Consider the following 17531-nt stretch of genomic DNA (forward strand, 5'->3'; position numbering starts at 1 on the left):
GAGCCTGGTGGGCTGCCGTCTATGGGGTCGCACAGAGTCGGACACGACTGAAGCGACTTAGCAGCAGCAGCAGCAACCAGGGTCAGAGAGCAAGCACAATACGTTACTTTATGGTGGTAGCAGTCACGTTTGAATTTTTCCCACACATATGAGAAAGTAGAGAAGGAAGAGATTCAGTAAAAGTGTACAAAGTAGCAAAACAGAGAGGTTGGGGACAAATTTTGATATTGAGATTTGCCCTGGACACAACCCTGCCCCAATAATTTTAAATAAAAATTATCCATCAGAAACCTTGAGATTCTTTTTAACTTTCTATTTCAATTTTGGTCATATTTTACTTTAAATAATTTTCTAAAATTGGATAACCTGGAGACTAATTTATTTGCTTGTCACTTTCCCATTAGAAGGTTGACTTCATTTTTGTTTTCATTACCGGTACACAGTGACTTGTCCAAAATTGCCTTCACCAAAATCTCACATGGATGAACTTACAGCATTTTAATAAGATGGCTCTTTGCTTTGGGAAGAATTTATAATGAGTAAAATAAATCTCTTTATCTTTACTCACTTGTGCCAACAGACACACACAGTCACAAAGGTTGGGAGGTTAGCCTGAATGTGAGACCAAAGTATATCTTTGTACTTGCATACAGCATAAGCCAGGATTCCTTCTTTAAAAGTTCAGTACTGAGGTTGTAATGCAGTATTTTATTAGATGATGAAGAGCTCCCTTTCTTCATATACTATACTCTATTAACTGCTGAGTTGTCAGAGTGCTCCATAAATAAGGCAAGTCCTCTGACCATCATTAACAAAAGATACTGCTAAGTGGACAGAAAATTCAATGATTCCTTTTTACAGAGATCACAGGACACACACACAGCACAATCTGCTGAACTTGCCAACAAAAAATACTGTCTGAAAGAACCGGGCCCTGGGTCCTTTCACACTGAAAAATGGAGAGTGGGGAATTTTAAAGGGAGACACTAAACCCTGGTTAAAACTCTGACTTCACTTTAGAAGTGGTCCATCAGGAAAAATGTGTAACTATTGCTTCTCTCCCATTCAGAGCATGCTCTTCTAGCAAAGTCATGCTGAGCCAGGAAACTGAGCTCTTTCAGGAAATCAGCTGGTTATAAGCCCAAGTGCACTGCAGAATCAGACCCCAGTGTGATAACAGTTATATTATCATCTGCAATAAGCCGTGAATCATCACTCATGCATCTTGTTTGTAATGTGACAAATATGCCAAGCAAGCAAATTCACCGTGCATCTGTCCTGGGTAATTTGCCTTGGGAATTGTAACACAGAGTAACAGACAACTTGGTAATTTTATAAATCCAAAGAAAGCGGGGCCTATGGAGTAAATTTCCAGATGTCCAGGCACGTGGTCTGGACATGCTTTCCCCCAGCTGATAATGCATTCTGATGTGCTGTTTCTCAATATTCTAAGCAAAAACAAACCTCAGTCAAGTCTGCATTAACATCTCTGGTGAATGCATGTTGCCCATCTACATCCAGACTTGGAATGTTTCTTAATAGTTAGTTGATCCTATATTCTGGAAAGTGCAGTTAGACAGATTGTAACATAGACATTGCAGGGACCAGTCTAGATTTCTTTCTGGCAAATGCACAAGCTTAGACTCTGCTGCTGCTGCTAAGTCTCTTCAGTCGTGTCTGACTCTGTGTGACCTCATAGACGGCAGCCCACCAGGCTTCCCTGTCCCTGGGATTCTCCAGGCAATAACACTGGAGTGGGTTGCCATTTCCTTCTCCAATGCATGAAAGTGAAAAGTGAAAGTGAAGTTGCTCAGTCGTGTCCGATTCTTAGCAACCCCATGGACTGCAGCTCACCAGGCTCCTCCATCCATGGGATTTTCCAGGCAAGAGTACTGGAGTGGGGTGCCATTGCCTTCTCCAAGCTTAGATTCTAGGCAACTCCAAATGTTCCACTCTGCAGCATAGAAGCCACCTTTCATTATTTTTCCCACTCAAATCAGAGCCCAGACTGAGCCAAAACTCTTTACCTGACCAAATCTGCTGAAAGAACCAGAAATCTGTTAAGAATTCTTTGGCATTTTCTAATAATGTGGTCACTGTGATTGGCATCTTAACACACACACACACACCTGCCCCTCCACCACCACCAAAGAAAGGTTAAGCCTACAATCCAGAGAAAATGTATTACCCTCCTCCTCTAGATTTAGGTGTTTTTTGTTTGTTTGTTTGTTTGTTTTTCTGTCCAATTGCGTCAGAATCAACTTCTGCGCACATTGAAAACGGAATTCTTGGTTTTCACTCCAGACATGCTAAATTAAAATCTCTGAAAATGAGACTCTGGAACTTTTACTCTTTAATAAGCTTCCAGATAGTTCTGTTCACATTGTATTTTGAGAATCACTTGGGGTAGGTTTGCACTAAGACTCCTCTCTGCCCTAATGTTCTGTGGCTCTGGAAACATCTAAAGATGGCAGTGTGTACCACAATCACCTGTAGCCATTGGCCACCCCATCCTCAGGCCATCACAGGACTGTGCTCAGGAGAACACACAGTGGGAAACACACAGTGGGAAACGTCTTCATCAGTTGTGAGGGCTGGAAGTCACAGATTTGGGTTCAAGTTCAGTGCCTCCATTTCTGACTCTGCAGTCTTAGTTTCAGCATTTGACCTCTCTAATTTCAGGTTCTCTACCTGAGAGTAAACCCAGAAAAATAGTTGCTTCCCAGACTGTAACAGGATTAAATGAAGTGATGAAAATATAGGATCTTGTATGGGGTGATGCTCCACTGACACTGGACTCAATTCTGTACATGTTAGTTCCCAATTTCCCACCTGCAAATTCATGATGACATCACCTTCTGGCTTGTGGGTTGTTTTGAAGACCACATTAGATACAATGAGAGACTGTCTCTACAGATAACATTGTGAAGAGTAGGGGCCCTGAATTCTTTTCCCTGTCTTGAAAGAACAGACAAGGCCACCAATTCAATCTGAGAGGAGAGTCACTGGCTGAATACTGAACCCCTAGGATGTCCACGTCCTAACCCCTAGAACCTGTAAATACATTATCTTACATGGCAAAAGTGACTTTGCAGATGTGATTAAGGACTTTGAGATGGGGAGGTCATCTTGGGTCATCCAGGTGGGCCCTAAATGTGATCATAGATGTCCCTGTAAGAGAAATGTAGAAGGAGGATTGACTGAAAGGACAGGTGCAACGCGACAAGGAAGTGGAGAGAGGAAAAGCCATGTGTACAAGGAAGGAGTCAGATCAAACAATGCAGGCAGCTTCTGGAAGCTAGAAAAGGCAAGCAAACAGTTCCTCTCTTTGGACCTTCAGAAGGGACCAATCCTACTTAGATTTTTTTTTAAAGTATAGTTGATTTACAATGTTGTGTTACTTTTAGGTTTACAGCAAAGTTACGTGTGTGTGTGTGTGTATGTGTATACATCCTGGAGAAGTAAATGGCAACCCACTCCAGTAGTCTTGCCTGGGAAACCCATGGACAGAGGAGCCAGGCAGTCCATGGAGTCGCGACAGAGTCAGACATGACTTAGCGACTGAGCACACATGCATATATACATATACATATATGTATAATATTCTTTTTCACGTTATTTTCTTTTAGAGATTATTATAAACTACTGAGCATAGTTCCCTGTACTATACGGTAGGACCTTGCTGTTTATCTCTTTTATATATAAGAACTCTTAATGCATCCTTCCTCTTTCCCCTTTGGTAGCCATAATCTTGTTTTCTTTCTCTGTGAGTCTATTTCTGTTTCACAAAAAAGTTCAGTTGTATCATATTTTAGATTCTACATATAAAGTGATACCATGTGGTATTTGTCTTTCTCTTTCTGATTGACTCCATTTAGTATGATCATCTCTAGATCCATCTATGTTGTTGCAAATGGCATTATATCATTCTTTTTATGGTTGAATAATATTCAATTATATATATGTGTGTACAGGGCACCCACTAAGGGCCTGGCACAGGGCAGCTCACTGTCAGTCTGACACCAATGTAAGGTCACATGTGTCCCCATTTCCTTTGCCACCTTCACTTGGTGGGGGCACCAAGCATCTCCGGGAAGAATGAATGCAGATCTAGGATAGAGCCAGGCTGGCACAGAGCTGGGTCGCAGTGTCTTCAGAATCAGCTTCCTGTAATCCTTACAGTGTGTAAGTTTCTTGGGTCCACTCCTGTTCCCTAGCGGGTCTGCCTAGGTTGGGAGGCCCAGCAGGAAGGGTAGAAGTTTTTCCTCCCCATCCCTACCATTTTCTCTGCTACCTGTTCTCAATCTGTTTCCTTTTTGTTCCATTTTTCCTCATCCTCACTCTGTCTGCCAGAATCCTATTGCCAACCTATTGTAAAGCTTGGTATTGTGGTTAAAACAAAGCAGATGCAGACAGTTCAATGCACAGAGGCCCCTGGGCTAAGAATAGGATGATCGTATAATTTATCATCCACAGCAGGACACTTCTGCATTCAAAGCAGCCTTGCTGGCCTGAACCTGCATATCTGATGGAGCAGGCAAGCTCCAATCAGGCAGAGCACTGCTGCCTGGAGTGGGACCACAGCCAGGCAGGGAGAGTAGGGCAGGTGGGCCCTCTGTCAGTCCAGCTCCCACATTCCCTTGTTCATATGGAGCACACAAGCTTGTGGCTGTCTTGAGTTTCCAGGAGAGCCCTCCAGAAGCCCCGAGGATTGAATGAGTCCCCCTGGGATAGAGAAACAGCACATTCCCTTCCTCCTACAACATCATCTGGACCGGAGCCAGTTGCTTTCCCAAGCAAGGACCTTGACTCAACTGACCAGCATGTAGCCCAGCCTCCTGGGGCTTTTTAGGCTCTGGTCTATAACTAGACCTTCTGTAGTCAGCGCCTCTCTACAACCCATCAGCGTCAATCCTCTGCTATACACACACTCCCTGAGTTCTCTTTGACCATCCACTAAGATCCTGGTTTCTAAGGCAGATGCCTAAAACCCTTAGGTCATTGGCAGAGAACTCCTTGAATCTCATTACAGACCAAGATTCTCTTAATTTGGAACTCTGCTTCAATCTACCCAGTTCTTTAATATTAATTTTTGTGATGACCTTCCCACTCTCCTTCTCCCTGGGGTGGGGAGATAAAATACAGGATATCCAGTTAAATTTGAATTTCAGATAAACAACTTTTTGAGGATATAAGTAGGTCTCATGCAATATTTATTTCATTCTGTATTTTTACTTCATAAATATACTGGCCCTACCTTCCCCCATTCCTTTCCCCAAAACTCAAGGAGCTGTTATCCAAAATCCTGTCAGATTGTACAATATCTATAAAATCTGAATAAAATATTTGTATATGTTGAAGCTGATGTGTAAAATGGAATAATGTGGCAACTATTTAGGGAGCCTGCCCACACCATGAATTCCATGAGGCAAGGTCATCCAATGGTGTGAATTACATGGGTTCAGATCCTATGTCTCCGCCATGTCTTATACTCCCAGAAAGGTTGAAAAGAATTGCTGTGCAGATTTCAGTAAGATGTCTCCTTGAAGCTTCCCAAACTCCATCATCATCTCCAGTCAAAGAGACACATAGTTTACACAGATGTATGGGTCAAAGGCTCCATATGATATGCAAAGCCTCCCTGACTTTGAATATACTTTGAGTGCCATTTGGCTAAAAGTCTATAACCAGAAACTGTAAGTGGATTGTATTTATTTATTTTTCTGTCATTAAGCTACTATTTGTGTGTGTGTGTGTGTGTGTGTGTGAAGTTTCTCAGTCATGTCTGACTCTTTGTGATCCCGTGGACTATAGACTACCAGGCTCCTCCACCCATGGAATTTTCCAGGCAAAAGTACTGGAGTGGGTCGCCATTTCCTTCTCCAGGGGAATCTTCCTGACCCAGGGATTGAACCCAGTTCTCCTGCATTGCAGGCAGATGCTTTACCGTTTGAGCCACCAGGGAAGCCCTTATGCTACTAAATGTGAAGTTAATTTTCATGCCATTCAATGAACTACACTGGTCCTGAACATCCATTATAACTCCTCTTTTGGTTTTCTGAAAGACGTTTATGAAAGCAGATAACGTCACTGAAAATTAATGGAATGTGTGTCTTAGGGACAGACAGATGGAGTGCTGGGAAGAGAAGTTTAAAGGCCTGGGTTGTTCCCATTTGTCACTAGTAGACTCATCAGATGAATGAATGGAAAAGATACAATCTACAGTTTTAAAAAATTACTCCTGGGGTCATTCAGACACCAAAAAAAAATGCCAGGATGTTCTCAGCTCGGACTTAATATATTGTCATTCAGAATCCTAAGGTTTAGCAAAAGTTATACTATCATGGAGTTGGTGGCCAGGTGAGGGTGGAATAAATAAGCTGTTTTATGTGTTTCCAAAAGCTTTCAATGCTCAAAATTCTCCAAGCCAGGCTTCAGCAATATGTGAACCGTGAACTTCCTGATGTTCAAGCTGGTTTTAGAAAAGGCAGAGGAACCAGAGATCAAATTGCCAACATCCACTGGATCATCAAAAAAGCAAGAGAGTTCCAGAAAAACATCTATTTCTGCTTTATTGACTATGCCAAAGCCTTTGACTGTGTGGATCACAATAAACTGTGGAAAATTCTGCAAGAGATGGGAATACCAGACCATCTGACCTGCCTCTTGAGAAAACTATATTCAGGTCAGGAAGTAACAGTTAGAACTGGACATGGAACAACAGACTGGTTCCAAATAGGAAAAGGAGTTCGTCAAGGCTGTATATTGTCACCCTGCTTATTTAACTTATATGTAGAGTACATCATGAGAAACGCTGGACTGGAAGAAACACAAGCTGGAATCAAGATTGCCGGGAGAAATATCAATAACCTCAGATATGCAGATGACACCACCCTTATGGCAGAAAGTGAAGAGGAACTCAAAGGCCTCTTGATGAAAGTGAAAGTGGAGAGTGAAAAAGTTGGCTTAAAGCTCAACATTCAGAAAACGAAGATCATGGCATCCAGTCCCATCACTTCATGGGAAATAGATGGGGAAAGAGTGGAAACTGTGGCAGACTTTATTTTTTTGGGCTCCAAAATCACTGCAGATGGTGACTGCAGCCATGAAATTAAAAGACGCTTACTCCTTGGAAGGAAAGTTATGACCAACCTAGATAGCATATTCAAAAGCAGAGACATTACTTTGCCAACAAAGGTTCATCTAGTCAAGGCTATGGTTTTTCCTGTGGTCATGTATGGATGTGAGAGTTGGACTGTGAAGGCTGAGGGCCAAAGAATTGATGCTTTTGAACTGTGGTGTTGGAGAAGACTCTTGAGAGTCCCTTGGACTGCAAGGAGATCCAACCAGTCCATTCTGAAGGAGATGAGCCCTGGGATTTCTTTGGAAGGAATGATGATAAGGCTGAAACTCCAGTACTTTGGCCACCTCATGCAAAGAGTTGACTCATTGGAGAAGACTCTGATGCTGGGAGGGATTGGGGGCAGGAGGAGAAGGGGACGACAGAGGATGAGATGGCTGGATGGCATCACCGACTCGATGGACGTGGGTCTGGGTGAACTCTGGGAGTTGGTGATGGACAGGGAGGCCTGGCGTGCTGCGATTCATGGGGTCGCAAAGAGTCAGACATGACTGAGCGACTGAACTGAACTGAACTGAAAAGCTTTCATGGAAATTAGCATGTGAATGCCATCTTATCTGAATATATTGTAACTGGAAAATGTCTGCCAACTGAAGACCCCTAGCAACAGGACTGCAGTTAAACAAGTTGGGTTTATTATTGTCTAGAGCAAGAGAGACCACACACAAGGCATCCCGGGGGGGGGGGGGAGGGGGGCAGATTCATCCCAGTAAAAGGGAGCTGGAAAGGACTCACTATTAGGCTTGTGTTGGGGGATTTAGGGAGAGGGGTCCAGGAAGCTGGGCTTTGCTCTACGTTGGATGCTGTGATGCTGTCAGGAAGAGGGGAGTCCTATGCTTGGACATCTTAATAAATTGTGTCTACAGTCCATAGGGTCTCAGAGAGTCAGATATGACTGAAGCGACTTAGCAGACATGCACGCAGAAGTGCAGGCTTCCCTAGTAGCTCACTTTGTAAAGAATCTGCCTGCAATGCAGGAGACCCAGGTTCAATCCCTGGGTGGGGAAGATCCCCTTGGAGAAGGAAATGGCAACCCACTCCAGTATTCTTGCCTTGAAAATCATGGACAGAGCCTTGTGGGCTATAGTCCTTGGGGTCAGAAAGAATTAGGCGTGACTTAGCGACTAACCCACCGCCACCACTACAGCAGAAGTGCAGATGAAAGCGAGGCTGCAGTCTTCACTTGAAGAAACAGCCCCCTCCCTTTACCCTCAGCTAAGTGGATGTTGACCCTTTGTGTGGCTTCCTGTCTCATCTGTGTTCAGACGCGATGACACTGACCTTGCTATCGATCTCACCAGCTGGCCTTGCCTGATGACGTTCTATGAAGTTGTTTGGGTTCATCAGGAGACACCAAGCTGTGAGCACTGGGCCAGCTCTGCAGCTCCGTTTGGTTCTCCTTTTTTCACTACGAAACAAAAATTACCACTGCAAAATACGACCAAATTTAGTATTGTTTTGTCCATGTTTATTGTGGGGTTATCATGGAATAATGTTTCATCACATTCCTTTCTTTAGAAACACTGGAATAGAGTTATTAATGGAGTTGATATACTATTTCAAATCATGGGATGCAGAAAGGAAAGGTAACAAAAATGTCTTGGGCTAAAGACAGTCTAATCTTGCAATATACAAAGATGAAATTGTCATGCGGCAGCCACTAAACCAAACCCCAGGAGACCACAGGAGGCTGTGTCTGTTCTCATCAGGCCAACAAACAGGCAGCCCCCTCACATCGCTATCCCTCTGTCCACAGCCCCATGGATATCTGTCCACAGCCCCATGGATATCTGTCCGATATATAACACTTCCTTTACTCCCAAGTTTTCCCAGCAACCCTTGGCAGTGCATCCTCCCACCTCAAGGACAGTCTATGGGAAAGATGCAAGCTGCCTCTATCTCACTACTCGTCCACCCAGCAAAATAGGGGCACCCCTGCCTGCTGCTCCAGGCACAGTTAGACATCTCAAATAACACAAGCAGCAATCAGAGGACTCTGAAAGCTGGTCAGAGGACGGAGGACTAGTTTGAGACCCTAGGAAGGAAAGCACAGCAGCAAGGAAATATGCTGCTGCCCTTACCCTTCCTAACCTTCCCATTGAGTGACTTCTAATCAGCTCTCATTGTCTGCTGCACACGTCGCCTCTGGGTTGGGGGTGGCGGCTGGCCTGAACTTGCTCCACTGCTCCCAGGTCTTTTCCCCTTCACTCAAAAAATGTCACTTTTGGACATGACTTAGCCACCGAACAACAACTACCAGACTCCAGATGCTTGTGGATAAGCTCCTCCCTCATTTATCTTGGGAACACACCAAGCATATAGGTGGCATTCAACAGATAGCCATTCTGTGAAGAGTCTCTGCTGGTTTCCCAAGGGTAATGGCCCCTCCCTAAGGACCCCACCAGATTACCCCAGGACTCACTGCTAAAGCCTCTCTCTTCATTTTTGACTTGTGCTTTTCAGTTTTGGGTCTTAGAAAATATCACTAGAAAGAGACAATTGAGAGTCTCACTCTCAGCTTTCTTTTTTTCTCACCAGAGAACTCATTGCTGGATATCATTGCCAACAGTGGTGGGAAGGGTTTGCTAAACTTGAAAGGGATGCCTGTGACAGGATCGGGAAGCCTGTTTGTCGGACAGCCTTTTAAGACAAGGATAGCATGTCCCCTGTGTGGAAAGGTTGAGATTCGATCCTGATGGAAATTAGCTCAGCTGAATGAGTGTTCCCACGTTCCAGGCTGTATCTAGGTTCCTGACTCAGCTGGGGAATGCCCACATGCTAAGGCATTTCAGTTGTGTCTGACTCTTTCCAACCCCATGGACTGTTTTCCGCCAGGCTCCTCTGTCCATGGGATTCTGCAGGCAAGAATACTGGAGTATGTTGCCATGCCTTCCTCCAGGGGATATTCCTGACCCAGGAATTGAACCTGCGTCTCTTATGTCTCCTGCATTGGCAGGCAGGCTCCTTACCACTAGCGCCACCTGAGGAGCCCACCTCAGCTGTTACTAGTACTGGTTGTTCTTGAAAGATGGGGAAACTGAGTGTGCAGTAGTTTGGTAGGGGCAGAGTTAGATTTGCAGATGAGGTGGCTAACCTGGGGCAACCAGTTTTCATCTCTGCACTAGAGAAAGGATGAAAGGTATGTGGAGGGAACAGACTTGTCAACCTTCAGGTTGACAAACAAGCCTTGGAGAGGTTTTTTTAATCACTGCCCACCCAAGCTTATTCTCTTTTCAAAAATTACTTTATTGAAGCATAGTTAATGTAAAACTTTGTGTTAATTTCTGCTGTACAGCGAAGTGGTCGTTCTTTCCAAGCTTACTCTTTTGTAGTATGTTCACATGGTCCTAAAACACTCAGGAAATTCTCACCGCATGATCCTTAGGACATTCATTCTCAGCTGCCCCCTGCCACCCAGGCTGTAGCTAAAAGCAGTTTTAGGGACCACGAGTGTCCTCCACCATCAAGGTATTGAAGTGTTAACTTTCAAAGAAAAATTGTTTCAGCCAAAAATTTCATTCACAGCCAATGAAGACAGCACTTACAGTGACAATACTTTTTTTTTTTTAATTTTAGTTGGAGGCTAATTACTTTACAATATTGTAGTGGTTTTTGCCATACATTGATTTGAAAGCAAACCTGGGGTGAACGCAGCAACCTCTCCAGTTTCCCTTTCATTCCAGATCATTTAAGACAGGATACCACGCTGTGGTCCCTATTGCGCCCACAGGTGGACAGAGATGTGTGAAGTAAATGAGAGCAGGGTCGGGACATTTTCTCACCTTAATTCAAAACAACCGTTTGTGAGAGACTGACCAAGTTGTCTGTGTGGGCCTCAATTCTGCTGTCTCGTTTTAGATGAAGCACCGCCATCTCTGGGAAGCTGGCCGTGATTTCTCAACGCCTGGATTCCTCGCTGGGTGGCCCTTGTCTCTTTACATACTTAAGCCCCTTACTGAGAAAGAGTTCACTGCAGCTGAGGAGTCATTATTCCCTAGGACTGGGTCTGCAAGCCCACCCAGTGCCTGGCAGAGATGCCCTATTGTAGGCGCTGCGTTGGTCTTCAAGGGTTGCCACAGGCTGGGTGATTTAAACAATGAGTGTTTGTTTGCTCACAGTTCTGGAGGCTAGAAGCCTGAGATCAAGGTGTCAGCAGGGTTAGTTTTGTTTTTTCTTTTTAATTAGGGCCTCTTTCCTTGGTTTTCAAGTAGCCATCTTCTCCCTGTAACACCACCCTGCAATCCTCACATTGTCTTCCTTCTGTGCTCATCTGTGTCCTAGTCTCTTTTTGTAAGCACACCAGTCTTATTGGATTAGGCCCCCCTAGTAAAACCCAGTTTAACGTAATCACTTCTTTTAAGGCCCGATCTCCAAACACAGTCACATTCTGAGGTCTTGGGAGGTTGGTTAGGACTTCAACATACGGATTCGTGGGGCAGGGGCAGGGGAAGTGGGACACAGTTCAGCCAGTAACAGGGCTCAACATACTTTAAGTAAACATATTGAATCTCAGCCTGTGGTTCCCATGGGGTCACGTCGATACAAAATCTGAATTTAAGAGGTGGGTTAGTCTCAGCCAGTGGGCTTTATCTCTCTGTCTGTTTATTTCTAGGAGTCTAGAGGACTCTCAGGAGAATCAGGAAGCCTTCTTGAAGCAAAGCACCAGCTGTTGGCTATTCCCACTGCTCCCTCTTGAGAGCCAGGTCCCCTTGCCTTCCACAAACACAGACTCATGGATGTGACCCTGTGACCTCTCACCGGTTAAATTGCATTGGCTCATGACCTAGTGCTCACCAAGATCCTTTTCAAAATGTTTCCTTCACAGATTCTCTTTAGGGGCAAACTGGCCCCCCACCCCCACCTCCCATCTGGCTCTCACTCTGGAACTGACAGCCTGATCACTTCAGTTTGAAGAAATAGTCCCCTCCCTCTTCTTTTTATCTTTAAGTTTGAAAATGGATGGTAGAGATAATCTCTAAGCATTTGTCTATATTGGAAATTCTGAATCTAATTGAACATAGTGAACTTGCCCCTATCTGTAAAGGATTTGAGGCAATGAGTGATTCAAATGAGTCACCAGGCCTCCCTTTTTTTTTTTTTAATTTTATTTTATTTTTAAACTTTACATAATTGTATTAGTTTTGCCAAATATCAAAATGAATCCGCCACAGGTATACATGTGTTCCCCATCCTGAACCCTCCTCCCTCCTCCCTTCCCATACCATCCCTCTGGGTCGTCCCAGTGCACCAGCCCCAAGCATCCAGTATCGTGCATCGAACCTGACCGGCAACTCATTTCATACATGATATTTTACATGTTTCAATGCCATTCTCCCAAATCTTCCCACCCTCGCCCTCTCCCACAGAGTCCAAAAGACTGTTCTATACATCAGTGTCTCTTTTGCTGTCTCGTACACAGGGTTATTGTTACCATCTTTCTAAATTCCATATATATGCATTAGTATACTGTATTGGTGTTTTTCTTTCTGGCTTACTTCACTCTCTATAATAGGCTCCAGTTTCATCCACCTCATTAGAACTGATTCAAATGTATTCTTTTTAATGGCTGAGTAATACTCCATTGTGTATATGTACCACCGCTTTCTTATCCATTCATCTGCTGATGGACATCTAGGTTGCTTCCATGTCCTGGCTATTATAAACAGTGCTGCGATGAACATTGGGGTACACGTGTCTCTTTCCCTTCTGGTTTCCTCAGTGTGTATGCCCAGCAGTGGGATTGCTGGATCATAAGGCAGTTCTATTTCCAGTTTTTTAAGGAATCTCCACACTGTTCTCCATAGTGGCTGTACTAGTTTGCATTCCCACCAACAGTGGAAGAGGGTTCCCTTTTCTCCACACCCTCTCCAGCATTTATTACTTGTAGACTTTTGGATCGCAGCCATTCTGACTGGTGTGAAATGGTATCTCATAGTGGTTTTGATTTGCATTTCTCTGATAATGAGTGATGTTGAGCATCTTTTCATGTGTTTGTTAGTCATCTGTATGTCTTCTTTGGAGAAATGTCTATTTAGTTCTTTGGCCCATTTTTTGATTGGGTCATTTATTTTTCTGGAGTTGAGCTGTAGGAGTTGCTTGTATATTCTCGAGATTAGTTGTTTGTCAGTTGCTTCATTTGCTATTATCTTCTCCCATTCTGAAGGCTGTCTTTTCACCTTGCTAATAGTTTCCTTTGATGTGCAGAAGCTTTTAAGGTTAATTAGGTCCCATTTGTTTATTTTTGCTTTTATTTCCAATATTCTGGGAGGTGGGTCATAGAGGATCCTGCTGTGATGTATGTCAGAGAGTGTTTTCAGGCCTCCCTTTGTAAACAGTATTGTTACTGACCAGGATTCTTGGCCTTTGTAATCAACAGAAATTTATAAGAGGCCAGACAAGAAATTCAAGCAAGGCTATACTGGGACTCACGCTGCAGTAGGCGGGAGGGAAAACAAGTAACAGTTTCTGTCGCTCCCTGGTTGGGGCATGTGGGGGATGGCAGGGCTGGTTCCTTATATGGGATGAGGGTAGGGTTGGATCCAAGGGTTGGGCAGAAGGTGTGGCTAAGGAGGTCTGCATACTCCCTTGGTGGTATTACATGCAGGGTGCATATGCTCTGCTTTTGTTCCTGGCTCTTTGGAAGTGACAGTTGGGTTTTCTTGATCTTTTCGTATCTTATTCATAATTTTCCCCAACTGCACATGTGTACAGTAATTTTGGGGTTCCTTATAGATTCTTTGTATTTTGTTGCTCAAGGAGATTTTTGTCCAGGTGCAAGCAGTGCAGCAAAGGATCCCAGGTGCCAGATCCCAGTCTTTCTCAGTATGTTGGGCTCTGTAAAAAAAGGTGCTGGTGGTGGTTTAGTTGCTAAGTTGTGTCCGACTCTTGCGACCCCATGGACTGTAGCCTGCCAGGCTCCTGTGTCCTTGGGGATTCTCCAGGCAAGAGTACTGGAGTTGGTTGCCATTTCCTTCTCCAGGGGATCTTCACAACCCAGGAATTGAACCCGGGTCTCCTGCATTGCAGGCAGATTCTTTACCAACTGAACTACAAGTCACATGGGAGCCAGAGGCTGAGGATGACAGTGTATATATAGGGAGCACAATCCAGTGTGGGCAGGACAAGGTCAGAATGTCATTTCAAGAGGGTGGTGATTTTTTGAGCCTTATCATGTTTGAAAAGTATAAGAGCAGTGCCTACAGTATAGTAGCTACCAAAATGCACAGGCAGAAACATAACACTCATTTTAACTCTACAGTATTTATTTCTGCCAGACTATTTATCTTAAGTGATAGTTCAAAGCAACATGCTTTAGAAAATAGCTCTGCAGTTAGTATTAATAAAAAGACATACTACAAAGAAATGGCTGATGCTTGGTTACTTTCATCTATCATAGAGAGAAAAATGGGCAAATAAAGGTGGAGAAATTCTAAGCTCACAACTCACAAAAGGCTCCTTCAACATAAAGTTAAAACATCTGCCACAATACTCTCAAATTATTGATAGTATAATTTACCACTAGCCTTAGTGTTTGAGTATATCACTGTCCACTGATACTCATTTTTTTTTAACATAAGTCAAGGGTCTTAAAAATCATGGGTGGAGGAAAGAAACACCAGAGCTGCCCCTGCTTCAAACAATAAAAATACTAACCAGCAGCAGCAAAACAAGTGACTTGCCACATGCCACTCTTCAAAATATTGTACCCCCCCCCCAAAAAAGAAAAAGAGTCAGTCGTGGTGTGGAAAACCCTGCCTCAGGGGGACACCTTACATCTACATCCTACTGAGGGACCTGACTGTGCTCTGAACACCCCATCCCCCACCAACATGGAGTGAGATGAATGGGAAGGAAAGTTGTCATCTGGAGGAGAATGTTTATAGAAATCCCACAAGTGCAGAATTTCCTACCAAGCCCTTGAGTGTCTCTGCAGAAGCAGGAAACCCACCTGGGGTTCATCTTTTTCTTTCCCAGGTGGGAAGACAGAAAGAAGGGTGTGATTTTAACCAAGGCACAATCAGAGCAAAGGATAAAGCTCCCCCATCGTATGAACTGACAGCATGTTCTGGTTATCTTCTTTCTGTCCTGACTGGTGGTAGGTTACGGATAGGGGTTGGCAATGATGCTGGGGAAACAGCTGATGGGAAGCCCTAGGGTTTCACGCTGAATTAGAGAAATAAATGCCAAGGCAGGTCTCCTCTACCTGAGTGTTAGGGACATTTAACAGACCAACAACTACAGCAAAACAGTAAGAACAAAAAAACTCAAATCCTTCAACTTTTCTTCTGAAATCTCAGGACAAAAGAGCAGAAAGAAGAGAGAGGTCTGTGCCTTCACCTCCAGCTTGAATGAGAGGATAGAGAGTTTGGGAAGAGGTTCAGAGGAAGGATAAAGAAGGTCCACACAGAGCTGCCAAATAAGCAGAAGTAAGATGAAAATAAATGGCAAGGCATTCATGCAAACACACCACGGGAACACAGAAGAGAAAGAGTGGACCCCCGTATGTTGCAGAGATATGAAGTTTCCACTCTGCAAAGGAAGAATCAAACAGACAGAAGAAAGTTCTCCAAAATGTTGTATGAGAATAAGAACTGTATTTCAATAACACAAGAGTTAAAAGATTAGATGGACAAATAAATGGTAAGTTGCAGAGCTTTGGAAACAAGCTGAGGACCAAAATCTCACCATTTCAGAACATGTGAAAACACTGAGAACATGTTTAGACTGACAAATCATGAAATAAAGGTTTAATTACATTATGTAGAAGTACATAGGTGACCACTTGAAACACATACTTATAATGTCTTCCATTTTAACAAAAGGAATATATATACACCAAAGGAGGAAAAAGAAAGAAAACCTAAAACAAAAGATGCAAAAGAAATACGAGCTTCATATACAGAAATTATTTAAAGAAAAAAGATATTAGAACCAAATATATCCATTATATTAAAATATATATGCATATTCAAGACAAACTTAAAGTGACACAAAAAAGTTAAAATTATGGTTAAGGACAAACTAGACATACGCTCAGAAAAAAAAATCCAGGGTCCTGATTTTAAGGTGTGAATTAAAGGAAAACATAGAAGCAACAAATGATATCAATTTTTAAATGTCATGTAGTAAAAGGCAGTAAAGCTAAAGAAGTACTGCTAGTAAGGAGTGTAGTCCCTCCTGCCTGGCTCTCACAGGTCAGTGTCAAATGCCAGAACTCCAAGGGCATACTCTGAGAAGAGCTCATTTGCACAAAATGATTATAATAAAAACCTCAAACTATACCTCAATAAATTATAAATATTAGAAGTAATACAGAATACATGATACTCAGAGCATAATGTATTACAATGAGAAATTCACTTCTAAATTTTAAAATTTTTGAAAATTTTAAAATATTCAAAAGATATCAATTCAAAGATAAGAAAGCTGTGGTACATATACACAATGGAGTATTACTCAGCCATTAAAAAGAATACATTTGAATCAGTTCTAATGAGGTGGATGAAACTGGAGCCTATTATAGAGAGTGAAGTAAGCCAGAAAGAAAAACACAAATACAGTATACTAACGCATATATATGGAATTTAGAATGATGGTAACAATAACCCTGTATACGAGACAGCAAAAGAGACACTGATGTATAGAACAGTCTTTTGGACTCTGTGGGAGAGGGAGAGGGTGTGATGATTTGGGAGAATGGCATTGAAACATGTATAATATCATATATGAAACGAGTCGCCAGTCCAGGTTCGATGCACAATACTGGATGCTTGGGGCTGGTGCACTGGGACGACCCAGAGGGATGGTATGGGGAGGGAGGAGGGAGGAGGGTTCAGGATGGGGAACACATGTATACCTGTGGTGGATTCATGTTGATATATGGCAAAACCAATACAATATTGTAAAGTTAAATAATAAAATAAAATTTAAAAAAAACCCAAAAAACAAAGAAGACTTCAAAGCTGAACTTATAGAATATTTGCAAAGTCATGATAAAAATTGTTGTGGTTCAGCCACTCAGTCCTGTCTGACTCTTTGCTACCCAATGAACTGCACCATGCCAAGCTTCCCTGTTCTTCACTATCTTCCGGAGTTTGCCCGAACTCATGTCCATTGAGTCAATGATTCCATGTAACCATCTCATCCTCTGTAGTCCCCTTCTCCTCCTGCCCTCAATCTTTCCCAGCACCAGGGTCTTTTCCAATGAGTCAGCTCTTCACATCAGGTGGCCAAAGTATTGGAGTTTCAGCTTCAGCATCAATCCTTCCAATGAATAGTAATGGTTGATTTCCTTTAGGATTGACCGGTTTGATCTCCTTACTGTCCAAGGGACTCTCAAAATCTTCTCCAGCACCACAGTTATAAAGCATCAGTTCCTTGGCACTCAGCC

The 17531-nt window shown here is 43.1% G+C and overlaps 1 long non-coding RNA gene across 1 annotated transcript; it reads left to right on the forward strand.

Moving 5' to 3' along the window:
* The first annotated feature begins 10170 nt into the window (after positions 1–10170).
* On the forward strand, positions 10171–12387 carry LOC129633807 (uncharacterized). Its single transcript, XR_008705310.1, has 3 exons — positions 10171–10280; positions 11000–11298; positions 11754–12387. It is a non-coding gene; the product is annotated as an uncharacterized LOC129633807 (long non-coding RNA).
* Positions 12388–17531: the final 5144 nt, after the last annotated feature.

Source organism: Bubalus kerabau, chromosome 19 (assembly GCF_029407905.1).
Source record: "Bubalus kerabau isolate K-KA32 ecotype Philippines breed swamp buffalo chromosome 19, PCC_UOA_SB_1v2, whole genome shotgun sequence".
NCBI lineage: Eukaryota > Metazoa > Chordata > Mammalia > Artiodactyla > Bovidae > Bubalus > Bubalus kerabau.